Genomic DNA, 8,174 nt, shown 5'->3' with positions numbered 1-8,174 from the left:
TTTGTGAAGACTGTGCAAGGGGTGTGTAGACTTTCACTAGTAACTAAGTGTATGCGCCCTGTAATAAATGTCATATCTTAGGGCTCCTATAATCTTGTCCCCAATCCTCATGGCCTGCAGCTGTCCTGAGTCCTGACCGCCCAATTTAGACTGTATTGACCTATGGCCCTCACTAACCCCTCACCTCTGTCTGTCTGGGTGGCTGGTGCGTGTTAGGTGGAGGGGGAGGGGTAGAAGGCCTCAGGCAGGTAGACACTCTTAATTGGTCCCTGGAGACCTCAGAAGAATTTTGTGCCTGTCGTGTGTGTGTGTGTGTGTGTGTGTGTGTGTGTGTGTGTGTGTGTGTGTGTGTGTGTGTGTGTGTGTGTGTGTTTATGAGGAGGGGGGTGGGGGGCTCATCTTGACAGGCGTGGAGCAGACTAGAGAGAGTAAAAGGTGCGTGTGTGTGCACGTGTGTGTGTGTGTGTGTGTGTTGGGAGAGGGAATGGTCAAGGGGGTGAGGGGAGTAGGATTGTCAAGAGGTCAACATTTAACAGGGGAAAAGAGGCCTGCAGGGAAACTCAACACTACGCTGGAGGTCAGGGTGTGTAGAGGTGGAACTAGTGGAAACGTCCTCCAAAAGAAGACAGCTTATGGAGACAGTCAAGCCATGATGAATGTGTCCAGCCTAGAGGTGTGTGTGTGTGTATACGTGACAGAATGCACGAGAGCAAGAAAGATATGTAACTCCAAGGTGCCAATCGACTGACTGATAGATGGATCAGTTTATTTTACTTCATGAGTCGTTTTTTTTTTTTAAATGTATTTTTTATTTAACTACGCAAGCCAGTTAAGAACAAATTCTTATTTACAATGGTTACAAGTCTTTCCACAGCATCAACATGATAAGACTGTCAGAGTGTATTTTCAGGACTAAGACAAGGCAACAGTTCACCACTGACAATGCCTTTACCCAGTGTCTATGGGCAGTTAACCAACCAGGTCAATGCCCCCAAGCCCAGTGTTCAGCATGTGAGGAGTCACCAGGTTATAAAATGCTGTAGGTCTGTTATAGGCTCCCATCCTATCTGCTAGCATGGGAGATAGTAAAACTTGAAGGGCCAGTTTCCTTGACTCAGATTAAGACTAGTCTTGGACTAGGAAGCACTTTCAATGGAGAATCTCCTTTGAACATTCATTTTAGTCTAGGACTAGGCTTAATCTGTGTCCGGTAAACTGGCCCAAACAGGTTACTACAGAACAATGCACAAAATGGATAAAGTCTGAATGAATAAACTGAACTGCAATTTATTTGGCCTTTATTTGAGCATGAATTCCTCATCACAAGCCCTCTATGAGCAAAAGAATCCCACTGTGCCAGTCACACAGTCTCGCCTCAATCAACAAAACCAATACAAAAGACCAAACTCCTCATCTTTCATTCTGTGCGTGTATGTTTCAGATGAAAGCCCAGAATGTGTGTGTTTCAGATCTTTAAAATCTCCCCGCAGTCAGATCTCTTTGGTCACTGTAGAGGGAACGTGCTGTAGCCTCCTGATCAGAGGATGGGCCTGTTTGCACAGTCCCTGTCAGCCTCTGCACCCGGAGACCACATTATCCACCTATTAAAGCCCTGCCATTATTTACCTTCCTCTTCTTAAAAGGAAGAGCCACGTCTGGGAGATAAAGGGGCCTCCTCTCGGCTCTCGCCAAGGCAGTGTCTGTTTGACGTGAGGCTGGAGAGGGGAGATGCAGGGAGACGGGACTACAGTTGATCTGTAGTGTCAGAGCAAACATTCCTGAGCACAGGACCACAGTGATAAGGGAAAGAGAGACATAGTGACAACACACACCCAGATGGATGCGCGCACACACATGGTGTATGCAGTAAACACACACACACCCCCTCCCCTGGTTTCAGAGGGCAGGTCCTGGCGTGGAGAGGCCAAGGGGCCATGCACCCGTCCTGGACAATAGGGACAAAGCCGTTAGCCAGCAACTGTCAACCACAACAGGCAGTGTAACTGCTTGCCCCAAGACACTGACTCAATATTTGAGGAAGCTAAGGGACGACCTGGTCTAAGAAGGGGCGTGTGGAGGCCGGAGAGGGGGCAGGGGAGACAGTACCTTATTGTCTCGCGAAGACTGTCTGAATCCTACATAGGATCAGATCAGACTTTTGTTTATATGTAGGGTTGCAGAATTCCAGTAACTTTTTTTAAAAATCCCCAGGTCTTCAGGAAATATTGGTTGGAGGATTTCAGATTTCTTGCTTATTTACTCCTGATTCCAGGAATCTTCCAACCGGGATTTCTGGGGGAAAAGTACCAGATTGTGTGTCCAAACCATGTAATATTGAGTTGCACTCCCTTTTGCCCTCAGAACAGCCTAAATTCGATGGGGCATGCATGGACTCTACAAGGTGTCGAAAGAGTTCCACCGGGATGTTGACCCAAATTCTTACCAGTTATGTTAAGTTGGCTGGATGTCCTTTGAGTGGTGGACCATTCTTTTATTTTGTGAATTTCCCCCCTTTTTTTCTCCCCAATTGGTAGTTACGATCTTTTCTCATTGCTGCAACTCCCCAACAGGCTCGGGAGAAGGATGAGTCATGCGTCCTCCGAAACACGATCCGCCAAGCCGCTCTACTACAGTACTTAAACCCTGAATCTCCCCGGCCAAACCCGGACGACACTGGGCCAATTGTGCACCACTCTACGGGGCTCCCGGCTGTGTGACAGCCTGGGATCAAACCGAGGCTGTAGTGGCACCGCGATGCATTGCTGCGCGACTCGGATGGTGAACCATTCTTGATACGAACGGGAAACTGTTCAGCGTGAAAACCCCAGCAGCATTGCAGTTCTTGACACACTGGCACCTAACTACTGTCTCTTCCTTTTCAGTGATTGAAATGGATTTAACAGGTGACAACAGACATGAATAATGTGCTAATGGTGTCCCGTGTGGCTCAGTTGGAAGCGCATGGCACTTGCAACATCTGGGTTGTGGGTTCGATTACCACAGGGGAACAGTATAGGAAAAAGTACCCCCCAAAAATGTATGCACTCACTACTGTAAGTCGTTCTGGATAAGAGCGTCTTCTGAAATGTAAAATGTAAAAATGGATCATAGCTTTCACCTGGTCAGTCAATGTCATGGAAAGAGCAGGTGTTCCTAATGTTTTGTATACTCATTGTATATGACCCATTGATTCGCAGTGAAGGGTCAGTCAGAGATGCCTGTGTGTATGTGGTTTATGTTATTTCTTGCTGTATGCTCAACCAGACACTCTGGTTCAATACTCAAGGCCTAAGACTGATTTTAAAAAAAAAACAACAGACCTCATTATTCACAGTTAGGGATATGTATTCATCAAATAGACAACAGTAATGTACTAATGTATAAAAACAGATTCTTAATGAGAAAATGCACAAAAGTAAATCACAAATTCAATGTACCCAAGGGAAAGAAATTGTAAATGTACAATAGCCATATGCACAGAAACAGGAAGGAAACATCATTCTCTAGACACATAGCGGCCATATCAGAATACCCGTACTTGCGTTCTAAATAGTAGTTTATAGTACGTGAAATTTGAAACATTTAGAATGCTTTCAAGGCCAGGATGTCATACACATTTCATCTAGTAGAATTCGCTGCACACTATTGAGGAAGAGAATAGTCTTGAGACCCAGGTGCGTCTGACAACGCGCTGTACGAAAATTCTACGCATTCAATGAAGCATTCTCAGCAGAATGAGCCTAGTATGCTGACACTTGATGGGCACTGCACATGTTTTCACTAAAAACAGTACGCTCCAAATAGTACGGAGTACGATTAGTACACAGTATGCAGGTTAAGTAAGTAGTAGGCAAGCCAGATTCCGGCCACGGCCACATGGCTCCGATTTATCCTAGTCTCAGGGAAAAAAGCTTCCCATTCTCTCAATGAAAGGTCGTCTTTTTTAATGCTTGACAGTTCCTGGCAAAAACAGATAACACACCAGTCCATTTAGAAATGCAAAGCCAATTAAGAGTATCAGTTCCATCTAAATCAGCTCAGCATTTCCTAAAAGGACACAAAAAAAGACCGTTTGGCATTGTTCACTTTACCAGCCGAGCTGTCATCTCTACTCGACTTTACCCCATGTCAACGCTGCCATGCTATAGAAGCCGGTCAGAGAACCCTAGCATTGAGCCTGTGTATTCACTCCGAGTCCCCCTGTTTGCATAAGGTTTTAGAGCCTGCTAAGATACCATTCTGGCCAGTCAAGTAATGTCGCCAGACCCTTTTTGCTGTGGCCACACTATGCCACTTAGACAGTGAAAGTGGGTCCTCAGTGTCCCCATCCCGGGACAAGTGTTGGCCCCATCAGAGCAACTCTACCGGGAGGGATCAGCCTACTGCCTCCCTCCCGCCACTGTGGACACAGATACACATTCATCCTGGCAACGCAGCCTGGACATGGCAACCCACCCCATCCTCCAAACCTGGCAACGCCAGCCCCACCAGAGCAGTTTACCTAAAGGATGAGCTAGCTGAGCCTAGACCTCACCTGCTGGCCCCCGGGTTTCCATGAATGCCGGTCGTAATCCCTCTAAGTCCATGCAAACCCGTTACCCCATGAACTAAAAAGCTCAGGCCAGCCCTCGCTTTCTCCTCTCGCTTTAAGAAACACTTTGTGTGGCGATGTGTTTTCCATGGCAACTCCTTATCAACACAAGAAAGTTCCTGGTCCCTGTCATGAGCCGTTTTTTCTCCCTTCCCTCCCTCTCTATCCCTGCTGTTTCAATGTGTTTCATTGGGTCCGTTTCGATATTACTGTTTACCCTCTATCCTGGCAGACGGCGGGTGTCTCGTTAATTGAATTCTAACAGTGTGTTAGCGTGGTTATTGAAAAGGGTGAACAAGCCCGGTGTTTTGTGCGTTGGGGGCGACCCTGTGCGTGAGAGTGGACAACAGCGGTCTGGGGAGAGATTAAGGCAGAAATATAGATCAGCCATTGGGAATCCATTAAACGGACCCATTTCCCTCACAAAGCGCTAATTCATTTATGGCTTTCCCTGCCGCGAGACGGTGAGGTCATTTTATGGATTCCCCCCCCCCCCCTTTTCATCCGGATCATAGGAATGAATGGTGAGAAGAAATGTGCCAGAGATACACCCTGCGTTATACACTGCCACCCTTGTGCTATCAGTGTCAGGCACACACAGGATTCACACAGGTTCACTGTTTTTACAATGCACCCATCAGATGGTCAAATATAAAGTCTAGGCATTTAGAGTAGTTTATAGCTGACCCAGAATCTGAAGACAGTGGTGATAGGATACTGTGTGTGTGTGTGTGTGTGTGTGTGTGTGTGTGTGGAGGGTCGCCGACCTCGGTGACTTGGCCGAAATCCCCACGGGCCCAATTCAGCGTTGGAATAGACCCCACAGCGCAATGGGAAGATGCCTGGGACATAATGAGCACAATAGCCAATTGTGACATCTTTTCTCCCCTGCACAGAAAGCACTGGGCCCTGGGGACAGTAAAGTGTTTGTTGCTGAAAATGGAGAATAGAGCCTGTTGCTTCTCTTCAGCCCTCTGTCTGATAAGATACAGATTGTCAGTTTGCCTGCAAGGGTGCAAATAAATTAAATACTTACTGTCCAATTGAAAGTGACACATACACGTGCTGAAGTGTTTTATTTCAATTCATAAGTTAAAAAACAACAAAACGAACTCTAATAGCAGATAGAATTGAAAAATGAGTAATGAGGTCAAAAATGAAAATGAGGTCAAACACTAAAACTTTTCAAGCATAGTTTTGGGGATTTGAAGTCTTAAATGGACCCCTTAAAAGCAGACCACAGTTCTCTCAACACCTCTTCCCTGATCTCCCTTCCATTGATGGCCCACTGAGTGTGGGGTTCTCAGTACAAGCTCTCTCCCACCTTGTCCCTCAGCCTCTCCATCTCCATCTCCATCCTTCGCTCTCTAACCTAGGACACAGAGAGCGGAGGAACAAAGCAATCCTCTCCAACAAGCCGGCAAACAAACGCTAACATGACCCAAACTGCTAGAAACCACAACCTCTGAATTTCTCGCTTTCTCCCCAAGACTCATTCACAGTAGTGCTGTCCACACCCACCCCTCACCCTGACCTCCCTATCCCGCCAAAATGCAGGGGAGGGAGGGGTGCGAGTGAGGGGAGGATTAAAACAAAAAAAAAGAACAAGACTACTCTTTTGAGAAGAGGAGAAATGAAGCTTTGTAAGCGTCTGCTGCAGTAGCACATTTGACAGGTCTTTACCAGTCTTCCATCCCCTTTGTGTCAGGCGCATAATGGTGGGGGGAAACAAACTGAGCCACTGTGCCGTTGTGTGGCCGACTATTAGTCAACGTGACAGCCTTTGGAGATGCTAATAGTTGTATAGTGTGTCCTCCCTCCTCCTCTGAACATGGTTATCTGATAGCACAAAGGCATTTTCGTCTGGAGGTTGACTTTCTCCCCATTCTTCTGAGACTCTGTACAGAGTCATTAGGTTAGGTTTTTTCTCCTTCTTTACAAACAGGGTACATAGCCACCCACGAATGCAAAAATAAAAAAATAAAGCCAGTTAACGCGGATGTGTGTACGCCCCCTCAAGTGGTGGCAGCGAGCAGGCCCCTAACGTCCCACTACCACCGCCCCCCTTTGCCCCCTGGCGACGTGGAAATGCAGTAACAACCAGGTCCTTGTGAAAGAGGAGAGGAGTGGAGGACCTCTAGCCCCTTTGTTATTAATCAGTCAGCCAGGCCTTACACCTCAGCTCCCTGCCTCCCCACATCTCCCTCCCCCATACTACCTCAGGGTGGGCCGCATCCAGGAGTCGAGAGAGACCTGGACATGCAGGCTGTTGGGCCAGACCAGGAGCAGCGAGGGCTCGATTACACAGGTCACCAGCACCGAAATACAGTACTGTAGCTTAAAGACAAGATACAGTTGAAGTCGGAAGTTTACATACACTTAAGTGTGAGTCATTAAAACTCGTTTTTCAATCACTCCACAAATACCTTGTTAACAAACTAAAGTGTTGGCAAGTCGGTAAGGACATCTACTTTGTGCATGACACAAGTCATTTTTCCAACAATTGTTTACAGACAGATTATTTCACTTATAATTCACTGTATCACAATTCCAGTGGGTCAGAAGTTTACATACACTAAGTTGACTGTGCCTTTAAACAGCTTGGAAAATTCCAGAAAATGATGTCATGGCTTTAGAAGCTTCTGATAGGCTAATTGACATAATTTGGGTCAATTGGAGGTGTACCTGTGGATGTATTTCAAGGCCTACCAAACTCAGTGCCTCTTTGCTTGACATCATGCGGTCTGGCATCATGCGGTCTGGCAAGTCTGGCTCATCCTTGGGAGCAATTTCCAAACGCCTGAAGGTACCACGTTCATCTGTACAAACATAGTATGCAAGTATAAACACCATGGGACCACGCAGCCGCCATACCGCTCAGGAAGGAGACGCCTTCTGTCTCCTAGAGATGAACGTATTTTGGTGCAAAAAGTGCAAATCAATCCCAGAACAACAGCAAAAGATCTTGTGAAGATGCTGGAGGAAACAGGTACAAAAGTATCTATATCCACAGTAAAACGAGTCCTATATCGACATAAGCTGAAAGGCTTCTCAGCAAGGTAGAAGCCACTGCTCCAAAACCGGCATAAAAAAGCCAGACTACGGTGTGCAACTGCACATGGGGACAAAGATCGTACTTTTTGGAGAAAATGTCTTCTGGTCTGATGAAACAAAATAGAACTGTTTGGCCATAATGACCATCGTTACGTTTGGAGGAAAAAGGGGGAGGCTTGCAAACCGAAGAACAACATCCCAACCGTGAAGCACGGGAGTGGCAGCATCATGTTGTGGGGGTGCTTTGCTGCAGGAGGAACTGGTGCACTTCACAAAATAGACAGCATCACGAGAAAGGAAAGTTATATGGATATATTGAAGCAACATCTCAAGACATCAGTCAGGAAGTTAAAGCTTGGTCGCAAACAGGTCTTCCAAATGGACAATGACCCCAAGCATACTTCCAAAGTTGTGGCAAAATGGCTTAAGGACAACAAAGTAAAGGTATTGGAGTGGCCATCGCAAAGCCCTGACCTCAATCCTATAGGAAATCTGTGGGCAGAACTGAAAAAGCGTGTGCGAGCAAGGA

The sequence above is a fragment of the Salvelinus namaycush genome, chromosome 10, assembly GCF_016432855.1.
Source record: "Salvelinus namaycush isolate Seneca chromosome 10, SaNama_1.0, whole genome shotgun sequence".
Classification (NCBI taxonomy): Eukaryota; Metazoa; Chordata; class Actinopteri; order Salmoniformes; family Salmonidae; genus Salvelinus; species Salvelinus namaycush.
Note: the sequence above shows the minus strand (reverse complement) of the source record.